At 35.9% G+C, this 14,948-nt stretch overlaps 1 long non-coding RNA gene across 1 annotated transcript; it reads left to right on the plus strand.

The window, feature by feature from the left end:
• Positions 1–1,712: 1,712 nt before the first annotated feature.
• Positions 1,713–5,248, plus strand: LOC136832442 (uncharacterized). The gene is made up of 3 exons (XR_010851209.1): positions 1,713–1,769; positions 3,406–3,504; positions 5,044–5,248. It is a non-coding gene; the product is annotated as an uncharacterized lncRNA (long non-coding RNA).
• The last annotated feature ends 9,700 nt before the right edge of the window (positions 5,249–14,948 follow it).

Here is a 14,948-nt window from a genome sequence, read left to right on the forward strand (position 1 = left end):
CTGTTAATCTCTGTCTAGACACGTTAGGGAAGCTAATTAAACCGAGAAATAAAGAAAAACAAAATATTTGAGTGACGCTACGGAAAATTCTTGATGAAAACATTAGACGTAAGGAGGTAATATACTTACTGAAAGTTATTTAAAAGAACATTGATTTGTAAACAAATCAGAAAGGGAAAATAATGATTTTCGATCAGTGAGTAACTGTGTGTTAATGATTCCATGATTTGCAATGGAGCTTCAGCGATTGTGCCAACAGAAAGGGAATGCGAGTTAGGATTAAAAGCGATTTGCATGTAGTATGTATGAATGTATGTAGGCCTATGTGTACTCTTATGTAATGTGAGAGGATTTCGTAGAAAATTTCTCTCTACATATAGACCTATCATGTCCAAAAAGTTTAATTCTTTCTGTCTTTCAAAATTTATAGCATTGCGAGAGCCACATCCCACCCTAACCCACCCCACCCCACCCATAATCATCTCCATACCTCACAGCACCCAAATATACCAATTTATCCCAATTTTGCACAAATTCCCCCCAAATAACGACAGAAAACAAGAAAGTAATAGTTCCCCTTTGCCCAGGAAGAGAAAACGTAAATAAATCCGATAACAATGTCGTAAGAATTTCAGCGTAAACTTAGCCATAATTCTTACTTGAGTTTGTATGAACAAAAACCAGTCATTTATTTATTTTGTACTTCTTAAATATCATCGAAAACAGCGAGAATCTATTCAGATATCTCATTTAGTGAATGGGAACCAGTCTCTTGAAGAAAGGCAGGCTATATGATTGAGAAAATAAAAAAGGAAAAAGAATTATTCCGCAGCCTTCGGAGTCTGCTCAATATAATTTGGAATTGCTCATAGATGGCCAGTAAATGCAGTAAGGTTTGAAGAGAATAGGAGGCCTAGTGTGGACTTCTGAACTCATATCACCAACCGAGACGAATCCTCCTCAAATAAATTTGAACTTGAATTATTATTATTATTATTATTATTATTATTATTATTATTATTATTATTATTATTATTATTATTATTATTATTATTATTATTATTATATCAATGGATAGACTCTCTGAGTGAAATGCCCCTAACAAATGAGAACAGAAAATGGAACAGAAGAATGGATTGGAGTTTGAATATTATATCATATTACAAAGATAGGAACAATTTTTAATGCATGTAGCTAATAACCATGACTATAAACAAAACTAAATTAGTACGAAATAGCAGCAACTAAGGCTAGTACGACAAATAATTAGTAAGACCACAGGCCTATTGTGAATTAACAAACAACCAGCAAAAAAATAAACAACTAACAGATAGACAAATAAATATGGACTTCAAAATTTCCGTTGCACTTTTATGAAACACTACGATCGATTGATGGTGTTAAGGAACATGGAGGCCCAATTTTCATCAAAACCGCTACAGGAAAAATGTAAAAGATTTGAACAGAACTAATCATTAGCTAAAAGAATAAACATTGTTTCCTAGATATCAATAATGCCTTTCGTATATCGAGCTGATTCCCTAATATACTATCATCGTATTAATAATGACAACTGTTCTTGTAAATGAAAATTTTGAGTCAAGATTTTTTTCCTCCAAGGATACTCAAGTTCCTGGTACCTCGTGTCTAATGGTCCTTGGGTATTGACAGGTAGCTAGCAGCAAGTCTTTCAGAATGGGTTTCTCCGGTGAAGGGAGTGGTACTACCCTTTTGGAAGTTTTCATGCTATTTGTGCGTTTTTGTAACTGGTAAGTTAGAGTTCATTTTGTACATGCTCCCAAATAGATTTACGAAAATATCTAACACGTAGTTCCATGTTGAGGGCCAGTGTCTGTTTTCTGTGTTGTTTGCACCTCGTGGTCCATGTTTGGAGCTGCTTTGTATTTTTCTGAACCTGGTGTGTTATCAATTAGGGAACCCAAAGGGCCAAGTAGGAAAGTGGATGGGGCACTGAGCCATAGCAAGTCGTTCAGTGGGAAACTGGGGTTTTCCTGAGTTCTTAAAGATAGTGAGAATTTTTGGTAGATGAAATATAGTTTGGACAGTTTTTTATTTTCACGCTTGTGTCATGTTTGACACCTCTTGTAAATTCAATCACACCTAGGATGGAAGGCTCTAGCTTGGTGGGAAGGGTGGAGCACGAGGTTAATCAGGAAATTTTGATTGAATAATCAGTAGACATCATAGCGTCACCTTCGCTTCGAGTACTGCTGATAGCCGCAAAATGACAGTAACACCTTAGTTATATTTGAACTTAGCACCTTACAATTATATTTGGAAAGAAGAAAGTATGTTGAAAAGGTGAGAGGCAGGACAGTATTAGATATCTCAGGTAAAATGAGACAGCATTGCAGGTAACGTGAATAGGGCAGTTAGTTCCAAATGAGAGACTGCATGATTGATGGCTTAGGAAGAGTAAGCTTTTAATGGTAAAACAAGGAAAGAGTTGGTGAAGAATTGAGCTTACTAAACAACCCCGTACTTCCTGGGGGAGACGTAAGTGATGCTTCCTCCTCTAAAGAGCGGGGAAGATGTAATACTTCTGCCTTCAAGTATCTTGAAAAGTGTTAGTTGTCAAAAAAAAGGTCAAGATGGATATGCAGTACATGTTTGACTTAGGCTGCCCATGGTTAATGGTAGGAGCTTGAGTTCTCCTGACACACACAATGCTTGGTGGAATTTTAAAGTGCTATTTTCTTACAACTACTGACAGTGAGCCAGCATCTGTGTGTTAGAGTTCTCTAGGAAGAGTTAGGTTAGTATCGAGCATGCATGCAGATATTTTTTGAGAGTCCATTTTGCCTTAGAAAGTCACCTGACAAAAAAGAAAAATCAAATTAGTCACCAGCATGATCTGGTGTTGACTAACAGAGTTAGTAACAGAAATGCCCCACGTTGTTACTTTTATGTACTTGTACCAACAAAATGCCCAGTTGTATATATACCTGTGTATCTCATTTTGAATGAATGCAAGTTAATAGGTCATTATATAACAAAATCATTATCTAAACTTGTTTGAAGTAAACTTAAAGTTCCAATTTACCTAATGGATAAAATGTCTTTAAAGGATTATTAAAGTGTTTTACTATTGGGTTTTTATCTTCAATATACTGTATGCACTGAAATATTACTTTTGGGTTTCCTTATGGGTAAAAAAAAATCAGGGTCCACCCCACCCCTATTTGAGTTTACCAGATTTCTGTGTAGTATCAATTTATTACTTTTGGTCACATTACTGTGAACTTCTGAAAAGGGCTATGCACGAAAATACACCTTTTACCTGTAAAATAAGGTAAATGTTTAACAGTTTTGCAACAAACCTTATGGCAATTGAAGACCTTTTGCTTTTAATTTGTGTAGTATTTATACTTATTTATTTTCCAGGAAACTGAACAACATAACATGTACAATATTGGATTGGTGTTACTATTTTGTGCCTGCCAGCTGGGATCTTTTAATTGCAGTTGTTGGCATTAGTTGAATGTATGTATTGTGGTTTTCCTCAATTTCATGGGTTATTTGTGTAAAGCAACTAAGTATTTCATACAGGTTAAGGTATAATAATGTACAACTGAACCAGTACACAGTATGCAGCTTAAATTGGTGAGTCAGTAATTAAAGAGGGTTGAGACTATTCTCTAACCCCAAATGAATGTCAAGATGACCTCACTCAACAGCGTTTCTAGCTTAATTAGTTAATACTTACACTTGTGTTGCAGTTGAGAACAAATTTATATAGAGATCTGAAATATAGGTTAAAAAAAAAGCTTTTGGACCTTGAGTAAATTTTCTTTTACTGCACTAGGTTTTGTCAAGTATCTGGTTAAAAGTGAAATACTGTTTAACCGGACCCTGTGACAGAGTAAACAGCTCTAAAGTAGGATTCCCAAAGGACTAGATTTGTTTTACGTGGCTATGAACCAGTTGGTTAAATAGCAGTGATTTGAAACAGGTTTAAAGTGAATTCAAAAATGATACTTAATCAAATACTTAATTTGAAACTGAAGTTCATTAATCTTCTCTACTTATTTACTACAAAGTATTACTCAAATTAGTTTCCTAAATGGAAGATAAGACCCGTTAATGGAATGGGCTACGGTACTCTACAATTTGTGTTTTTTAGTGATTTTTATTATGAGTTAAAGGATATCTGAATACTTAGTATACCTTACACATCACTTTCAGCTGAAAATATTAGGGTCATTTTTCAATGGCAGCTTTGTTTGACCAGTGTGAGCAATTTAAGGTTTTAGGAACCCATTGCTAGCCTGGGCATGCAAGCCCACAAAACTCGATTGAGCTTACGGAGAGTGTGTTATGCCATGTAGATGTAGGCTGAGTTTTATTCAAAATTTGCCAAGGTAGCTTATAGGCATATCATCAGAAGTTGGGCCCTTGGAGTGAGGCGGCCTTTGTAGGCAGTGGTCCTTTTGCCTGCCCTCTCTTCCTTCCCATAATTCCCTGCAGGCTAGATGCTATTTTGTTCTTGAGTGGTTTTGTTATAGATTATAACTATTCACACGCCAGATGTGAATCATATAACTTGCACTTTATTTTTGCAATTATTACAAAAATTTGGACCCTGGCCTGCCCTATATTGTAGTGTCTGTGACCAGAGGAACATTTTACTTGCCTTCATAAAACTTTTATTCCATATTGAGCTTGTGGAACCTTAAGGTTATGCTATTTTTTTGCTCATTAAGAGTTTTACGTTTGCAATTACTCATAAAATACAGTATAAAGTATTGAAAGTAACTTAAAACATTCAATTAACAAACTGTAAATATAAATTTTAATGCAGGTATACAGTATGCAGTAGGTATCAGTGTGGGTAAGTGGTTTGATAATGGTTTTACTTTTTGTAATACAAATTACTGTACCCATTAAAAAAAAAAGATAACCAGCATTGAACTTGCCCCACACTACAAATATCACCATCAAATAAGGATTTTTTTAAGTATTTTATAAAACCTGTTTTAATATCAGTGTCAGTTCTTTCTTAATCTTTCCTCATCATTCTAGGTATACAACTGATGTTCCTGGGAAGATAAGTTGTAATGGAGAGGATAGCTTCATCCATAGCTGATCAAATCTTCAAGAGGAAAGCTATAACCAACTAGAACTGAATGTACAAGAGCCAAGAAAAGTTTTGCACCTGCCGATATCTCAAGTATCAAGACTCCAAGACCATTTGGATTACCATATTCATTTTATTGTAGTTTTATGCTTAGAATTTTATAGTACTAGTGAGTGATAGCTAGGTAATTCTTTGATGATTATTGGATAAAGTGTAATAGTATGCAGTGGAAATATCTGTTAAGATTTGAAATTAAGTAACTATATACTTTATAAAAAACAAAAGTTTCATTGAAGATTACTTAATGGAAACAGATGGCGTAAAGACATTCTCTCTCTCTCTCTCTCTCTCTCTCTCTCTCTCTCTCTCTCTCTCTCTCTCTCTCTCTCTCTCTCTCTCTCTCTCTCTCTGATTAGAGGACAGTTTTGATCCCACGCAGCAACACAGTAGATATCACACAACTTTTCTTAGTGGAAGTGTTTCTTGATAGGACAAATCTGAGACAAAGTTAGCTTGAAATGCTGAGATCATCTGAAAGATTTTAGGGCCTAATTATAAAACTGACCACAAATTTTTCATATATTTTCTTGTATTTTAAACTGTTATTGGTGGGGGAGTGTAAAATTAGTGGGAAGTGTTTATGTTCAAGGTGGTATTGTTAGGACAAAGGTTTAAGTCATACTACTTTCTTATAAATGAGTATTTGGGTAGCATATCTCCTGCAATGTCATATCTTGTGCTCTTCATCAGGAAATTAAGGGTTAAAAGTAAGTCTTTGATATTCATCCGTAGTTGGGGTAACTTGATGAAGGATCTGTTTACTTGAAATGTTTTGGTTTGGGAGGGTCTCAAATTTCATAATCAGATTTGTTGAGCTCTAAAATTAAGTCCACTTTACAATTTCTCTCTCTCTCTCTCTCTCTCTCTCTCTCTCTCTCTCTCTCTCTCTCTCTCTCTCTCTCTCTCTCTCTCTCTCTCTCTCTCTCTCTCTCTCCTAATATGTTAGAATTGTTTATAAAATTACATGTATTTGATGCAGAATTTCTAAAATTCTAGTTTCTTAGAATCTGTTTAGACCCAATTTGGTTTTGCCATCCTTTATAGAAAGAATTAAACAGTGTTGCAAAGGTTTCTCTGTAAAATAAGTGTTTGATGGTGTTTATATCAGTACAGTATTTCAGTCTGGTGGATTACATAATGTGATTTGGCCATAATTTAATATAGAGCAAAGGCATATAAATATGAATGCAGTATACAGTATTTATTTCACACAGAGACGTAAATTTGGTAAATTTATTTGAAAGTTAAACATTTTATAACCTTGTTCATGTTGAAAGTTATAAACATGTTTTACTAGAATGCGAAGTATTTTTATGTACAGATTTGATTCCTAATTTACTGATGGCTCTAGGCACGTAAATTTAGTAAATTTAAAAGTTAAGAAATATTTTAGAACCTCGTTCGTGTTGAAAGTTATAAACATTGTATGTTTTACTAGAATGCAAAGCATTTTTAATTTACTGAGGGCTCTAGACACAAGGGGCTTGTGTTTCATGGAAGAGTTGAATCAAACTTAGATGATAAATGTGTATTTGGGTCAAACTTGACAAGTTATAATTTAGAATAATAACCTGGGAACACTTTGGCAGATAGCGTTGGACGATACTTGGATGGGTTGTAAAGTTATAAGGTAAATCCAATTTTGATTGGTTTTACCTTAAAGGAGAATTGGCTAGTTCGTCTCAATGTTCATTGCTAAGCATGACTCACATTGCATTTGCCATGAATCCAGGTAATTAGTCCCTTGTATGTGGTTTTTGCTTTTTAGTTCACGAGGTCTCAAAATATTTGTGGGACTCATTGGAGCTCAGTGAAGTAGGGTTATCACTGAAGGAAGTTGAAATAGAATTTATTGATGAATCTAGATATAGATCCAGGATTCTTCTGAGCATTGATAGAGGTTTCAACTCTTAGTACTGCTGTGCTCTTGTTCAGGAGGTTAGACTGAGTATGCAGAGCAGATCTGATTAGTAACTGCCCTCAGTATAATGAATTAGTTTTATAATTAGGGTCTTTGACTTTTTTTTCCTTGTCTTTTGGGGTTTTTCATGGGTCTTGATTCTGCTACCTTGAATTGACAACTCCCGTTTGGTTCATGTTACAGTCCCAGGTGTATCTGTCTTCAGAATATCGGCTGGTATTGCTGCATCTTAACTCTCTCTCTCTCTCTCTCTCTCTCTCTCTCTCTCTCTCTCTCTCTCTCTCTCTCTCTCTCTCTCTCTCTCTCTCTCTCTCTCTCATATCTATTCCTCCTCCTCCTTGCCACCAACCTCTCTACCTTCCTACTCTTTATTTAGACTTCATCTCTGCCTTTCTTTGCCATTTCTTTGTTCTTCTGTTATTCAGTCTCCCACTGTATAAACTGTCCAGTATTTGGTTTCACTGTACTGTTTTTCTCTTAATGTCACTCTCTCACACTTTTATATGCTTTATTCCAGTAGTATCATCTTCCAGCTATATCATACATGCACTGACACTTCGTTCATGCTCCTCCTTGGCTTTTGATTTTTTAATTTTCATATTTTGACTTCCCTTTCTTTCAACTGTCAGTTTAGTAGGAGAAAAAGTCGTTTTCATCCTGGTTAAACAAAATAATAATAATAATAATAATAATAATAATAATAATAATAATAATAATAATAATAATAATAATAATAATAATAATAATAATAATAATAATAATAAATAATAATAATAATAATAATAATAATTCAAGAGGAGGATATGCTGTTCAGTCGTCAGTAATGTAAATTACTTTTTCATCAAGCCTCTTAATGATTACAGTACTGTATATAGGAAATTATTGGCCATAACGCATTATGTAATAACTGGATTTTTGCTCAAAACGGAACTGTAAAACAACTTGGGAGTGTTAAGCATGAATACAATCAAGATACTTGGTAATGGTGTACCTTATTTTTAACCACTATATTTGTAATTCTAATTTTATTTGAATTTTTTAGAGTAAAATATTTTTTAGTGTTTTGAATTAATATATCTTGATTGCCACAAGGGCATATTGCCATGAACTTTTGAATAAGAGGGCATAAGATAAATTCAGAGTCAGTTTTGACCGTAAATAGAAATCTAGACCTCTTAACATTTAAGTAAATGTAGCTAGAAATTGTGGTGTTATGCCAGGGAAGGTTTAAAAGGTCTAGGTACCAGAGGTGGTAATTTTTATATAATGGGAATAATATAGCATGGAACTTTCCTGACTTTTCCAATGTTCAAAGACCTGAAGGTTTGGTTGGATCATCTTCAGTGATCCCAATGATTTCTTTATCACAGAAAGCAATTGCATATAAAGTGTTGATGTTAGGTAAGCCAGATGACAGCCACTAAACTAATCAACTTATTTGGTTGAGAGATACCAAGTTAGTTTTTCACGGTATTCCTGGATCGAGGAATGAAAAAATTATCTGGAAAGAAGTTTCTTTTTAGAAATGTCAATATCTTACATACACTCCCAGGTTGTTGGTATTGGGGATTGGATAAACTGTTGACCTCGAATTTGCAAGGGAAGAATCTCTCTCTCTCTCTCTCTCTCTCTCTCTCTCTCTCTCTCTCTCTCTCTCTCTCTCTCTCTCTCTCTCTCTCTCTCTCTCTCTCTCTCTCCACCCCCGTTCTGTGATTTCCACTCTTTTCCACATTTGTAAGTTCTGCATCTTTCCTCAGGTTGTTTCTCTCTCTCTCTCTCTCTCTCTCTCTCTCTCTCTCTCTCTCTCTCTCTCTCTCTCTCTCTCTCTCTCTCTCTCTCTCTCTGGATTTCTGTTTAATTAATTTTTATCTGTCAATTTGAATATATATTCCTTAGGCTGTCATTCTCCAATGCCACTTTCTCAGTTTAAACCTACTTCTGTCCCTTTTATTAAATTACTGTCTTCGGAATATATCTAGTCAGGGGGATTGGAGAGAGAGAGAGAGAATTTGAGCGAGTTGAAAAATTGCATAGATATTGTATATTTTAAAGTTTTTAACTGTTTTTGTTATGGTAGAAAGTCGTATGCCTGATGCATTGCAGTGGCCATATTGGTGTCCCTCTCAACTTATTCCCCAATATTTTTAGACAGGCTTTCCCTCTCAAGCCGCGAAATCTGATAGGAAATGAATGAATTTGTCCCATGTGGGTTCGAAACCCATCTGTGTTGGAGAATGTCTTATTTCTTTTCAGATATGAATTTGTAATTGGAGAGTCTGTCCAAAAATATAGTGAAGTTAAGAGTTCACTATGGTTGTTATTAGTGAATGCATTCCAGTAATTTTTTTCTAGTATTTTTAGGTACTAATTTGTTTTATATGTAAGCTATTCGTTTTTGTTAAGTGATTATGTTCAATTGCAGAGAGGCATAATATGCGTTTGACATAAGTGCAAAGATTGTGTAGGATGTATTTGAATTATGAAGTATATTGAAACATTTCTGGAAAGAATAAAAAACGCTTAATCTACGGACACTCGTTTATTTAACCGTAAGAAAATATTTTCAGAAAGTTGGGGAAGGTTACTTTTGTCTTAAGAAAAAAAAAATTTATTTTTTTAACCCCTCGAAAAGCCTGCATTGCAATGACCCGGGAAGGAGAGAGCGAGCAAAACTCTGTTCTCAGCAGGAGGCAGCCAAGAGAATGCAGCAGCCATAAAAAATCATCCATCAGATCCGAGGTGCTGCTTTACCACTTGAGTTTTGTAATTTGGGATTTATCTGGCTATTCTGAGATCTGTTAGAGCTCTCACTTGTGCTTTGTCAGCCATACTGCTTCTGTCGACTTTGCCGCTGCTGAAGAACTCTTTTACCCTCATTGGGTAGGGTTTAGGTGGAAAATTCAAGTTCCAGGAAGTTACTTTGATGCACAGTAACACCAAAAGGTTTTGTCTTCGTTACTGTCAACGCAATCTTGAGCTTGTGTTCACAGGGTTCTGTAGCTGCTGTTAGGTATGGATTGAAACACCAAGGGGTACTGTGATTTGGTAGTCTACCCGTAGATTTCCACTGTCAAAATTACATTGTAGATCGTAAACTATGGCTTAACGCCGAAAGTATTTTCACAATGGACGAAAAAACTCATAGGTCTACGAGTTCCAACCATAGTCTTTGATTACGTGGTTCCCGTTTTCTATTGAGAGTACACGAGAAACTTTTTCCCACATACTGTATGGGAAATATGTTGGTTTATTGTTTTCGTTTGTAAACCACCACTAGAAATCGAAACCTGGTTCTCGTTTTCTTTGGAATGTCACACCTTTACCATCATCCAACGTCTGGTACTAGACTTTGGTCTAATATTCGATCTCATAGAAAACGGCCAGAAATTCACGCACGTTTAAAAGCGCAGCTTATCAAACGTTTCATGCGTAGCGGAAAAGGATTATGGTGGCTGACAGTTTTATTAACTCAAAAGTGTTATTAATGCCAATGGGCTGCTAAGCAATGCCTCATTTTCTAGCTTTGGTTGATGTAAATAAACCGTATATAGCTAAATATCTCATATGATTTATTGTATGAATTATCAGCTGAATTTATTGTACGCTCCAATAACAAACCTGAATACGCGTAGCCTTCGACAAGTTTGGTTCATTCAAGCAGTGTTTTCGCCCAATGCAAAACACCTGGTTGCGTTCACTCGACTAATTTTGAACTTTTGAGCTTCGTTCAGCAAGTGTATGTACTTAACGCATGTCAGCCAGGACACGTTCAATAGTCACACTGGCGAGTTGTGTGTGCCAATCTCAAAGCTCGCGTTTTCATGCCTTTTGTAGCATTGCCTCACCTCGTCGTCAGCATTCAAGAACGTAGCATCAAATTCTGAATACATTTGGAAATTCCTATGTTCAGATGACCGTGGAAGATGCTGGTAAAGGTAGTCTATGGTCTGGTAACTTTGGAATCATCTCAACCCAAGATACTTTGCTAATATCGATTGGCTCTGAGCATTTATCTCTGTAATTGAATACTTCTGAACTAATTTCACGTGTTCGTTTTGAACACTAATATATTCTGAACATTTTGCATATTTTCTTTCCAGTATGAGCATTTATTTTAGTAAGTATTGTTCTGACAACTTTGTTAGGATAGTTTATATGATCACAAGAGATACCAGATAATTTTGTGTAATGGATCCAAATATTGTAGGTTGTTCTAATCTGCATTTACAAAACTAATCTGATCTTTTGAAAGTTACAAAACAAAGTCACAAATGCTTTTTGATCTTTGAGAGTTTATGAAAATTTCTTCACTGATCAGTAACTGTACTGAACTCATTTTGTATATTCATGCGATCTCATAGTGTTTATTTTTACAAACTTAATCATATGGTACTTTTAATATGCTGAATAGCAGTTTTATACCATCTTAAGATCACTTCTGAATTTATATCTGAATGTATTTAGACATTGGATTAGACAATTTATCCGCATCTGAATCTTAATACTTCTAAATTTATATCAATTTTAGACATTGGATTAGACAATTTTGCAATCCGCATATCATAAAATCTCTTAAGGTATTTAAATGATTCTGAACATTTCTTGGTTGCGTAACTAAATGCTTTCTGTTCTTAAAAGTTAATGTTTAATCAGACTTTTCAACACTTAATCCATTGTACTTCCCATGTGTAGGTTACAAATCTCTCAACATCCTACGAGTATCTAACGACAGGATTTTACCAGTAAACAACGATGAAAGGCTAAGGTAAATTTTATTGATATTATATAGTCACAAATTACCTTCACTCTACACAGCAAATGTAATGCGTTGCCAAAGACAAGCAGACGCAAGAGGACACTACAGGTCCAAACCATCCATTGCTCTGACGTCACGTCAGGAACCATGATGGATTTGGTTCAAGAATAGACAAGCACGACTATCTACTATTCCGACCACCAGACTGAACCACGGTCAGTTATCAAATTCACGCAAAACATCAGCCACTTAGAAGTCTGTGTTGTGTAGTAAGTTTCCCAAAATCCACCTCAAATGAATTACTTGTTTTTCCTTTTCGACATTTAAGCTTAAACAAATCCATGGAGACATAGCGTACCACATTCAAGCTATACCCCACGATACCACTAAGACTGTGAAATTTATTATTATTGGGAAGGTAAACTGTTTAAAACAGCCTAGGGAACTACAGAGCTATGAGTAGTACTTCAAGCTAACGTAGTATGATTTAATCACATTGCCATGATCTATTTGCTTTATTTCATCCGGTATGTTTCAAACTCCTAAATAATGTGCTGATCAAACTTTAAAAAAGCTATCAAACTTTAACATAACTGTGACAGTACAGCATAGAAAAATCCATTCTGCATTAGGGAAAAAAATTCCGGTCTTTCCAAAAGTGTGTTTGCTTTTTTAGAGGTAAATTTCATTCTAGAGTAAAACCGAACTTTGGAAATTATATTAACTTTGAAATTATATTAACTTTGGAAATTATTTCCTTAAAATAATCTCGAAATTGCTGTAGAATGTCCAAGTTTAATCGTAACCCTTTTAACTAAAGGATAAAGTTGAATAATTCTAAAATTGTTGGTGTTACTACTGCTTCACAAAACTAGGAAATTTCAACATCTTGATTTCATCATCAACCTAAAATCACTAATTCCTATCGCCCCAAAATTTAGCAATTTACCGAACTCAGTCAAGAAAGCTAGAAATCATAAAAAAAAAGTCCATTAAAATATTGTCTTTTTGGAGTAAAGATTCAAAATGAGAAAAAATGGACCTTTACTGAAACCTAAAATTTTTAAAATAGCTTTTTATTATCATACTAAACTTCAGAAAGAAATGTAGCGATATTTCAGAAAACTGGTCAGTTTATTTAGACTATGTTAAATGAATATTTCACCTCTAAACATCTCAGTTTATTAAAGAAATTAGCTTCGATTTTCAAAATATTTTTAAGAAATTAGCTTCGAGATTTCCATATATTTTTCTTATACCTAATTTTAATTATTTAAGACCGAAAATACATTTTCAATATAAAGAATCTTGCCTGCGGAACGTACGAAAACATATTGCAAAATCTTGTGTGCGGAATACGTCCCATTAACAAACAAATTGGTATATCCCAGGAGTTTAGACCAAGTGTTGCTTTTATGTCAGAGTATTCAAACAAAATCTTCAGTTTTGTCAACGAGAGCGCTCTATTTTAATGACGTTTACAATCACTGACGACCCAACTCTCAATTCTTACAGCAGTCATGGCCAACACACACTGTCCAGAACGACGAAAGACCAATCTTTAAAATAAATTAAGTGACTGAATGAATAACAAAACTCTTATGGTAATAAAGAACAGCAAATTACGGGTGGAATACAAACCACCTGTGTCTTGGGTTGTAAAGTTTTTTTAGCGTTGGTAATTAAATGCTGACTGCATAAGCCACAAATTATTCACTGTACAGGACTTAGCATGGAAAAAGCATCCCGAACCACAGGACTTTTACATTGAAAAATGAAAGAATTATTTAGAATAGAAAAGTTACTCCAAAACATCACTTGGAAGGAAAAACGTTACTTTTGACAACAGGAGCTTGGAGAAAGGTTCCTGACAACAGGGACTGGAAGGAGAAGGTTACTCTGACAGCAGGAGCTGGAAGTAGGAAGTGATTCCTGATAACAGGAGCTGGAAGGAGAAAGTAACTCCTGACAAGCTGGAGGAGCTTACCCTGGAACAGGAGGAAGGGAAATATTAACTCCTGACAACAGGAGCTGCTGGAAGGAAATAGTAACTCCTGACAACAGGAGCTGCTGGAAGGAAATAGTAACTCCTGACAACAGGAGCTGCTGGAAGGAAATAGTAACTCCTGACAACAGGAGCTGCTGGAAGGAAATAGTAACTCCTGACAACAGGAGCTGGAAGGAAATAGTAACTCCTGACAACAGGAGCTGGAAGGAAATAGTAACTCCTGACAACAGGAGCTGACAAAGAAGGACATAAGTAACCGACAACAGGAGCTGCTGAAAGGATACCCCTGACAGCTGACAACAGCTGCTCCTGACAACAGGATGATAGTAACTCCTGACAACAGGAGCTGACACGAAAAAGTTACTCCTGACAACAGGAGCTGACAAAGGGAAATAGTTAACCCCTGACAACAAGAAGACATGAAAGGAGATCCTGACAGTAGGAAGTGACGTAAAAAGTTATCCCTGACAACAGGAGCTGGCTGGAAGGAAATAGTTATCCCTGACAACAGGAGATCCTGGTAAAGGTGGCGGGAAAGGTTACCCCTGACAACAGGAGCTGCTGGAAGGAAATAGTTACCCCTGACAACAGGTGGCAGCCCCTGCTGGAAGGAAATAGTTACCCCTGACAACCGGAGCTGCTGGAAGGAAATAGTTACCCACTGACAACAGTAGACATGAAAAGTTACCCCTGACAAGGAATAGAAACCCTGACCAGGTTTCTGACAACTGTTACTGCTGAAAGGAAATGGCAGAACTTATCTGACAACAGGTGGCAGCCCCTGACTGGAAGGAAATAGTTATCCTGACAACAGGAGCTGACTGGAAGGCGGGGAAAGTAACCCTGACAACAGGAGCTGTGGAAGGAAATAGTTAACCCTGACAACAGGAGCTGTGGAAGGAAATAGTTACCCCTGACAACAGGAGCTGTGGAAGGAAATAGTTACCCCTGACAACAGGAGGTGGCTGGAAAAGTTACCCCTGACAACAGGGGCAGGAAAAAGTTGTCTGACAATGGAGGGAAAAAGTAATCCCCTGACAACAGGAGCTGTGGCAGGGAAAAGTTAACTCCTGACAACAGGAGCTGGCTGGAAGGAAAAAGTTAT

Source organism: Macrobrachium rosenbergii, chromosome 49 (genome assembly GCF_040412425.1).
Source record: "Macrobrachium rosenbergii isolate ZJJX-2024 chromosome 49, ASM4041242v1, whole genome shotgun sequence".
In the NCBI taxonomy this organism is placed as follows: domain Eukaryota; kingdom Metazoa; phylum Arthropoda; class Malacostraca; order Decapoda; family Palaemonidae; genus Macrobrachium; species Macrobrachium rosenbergii.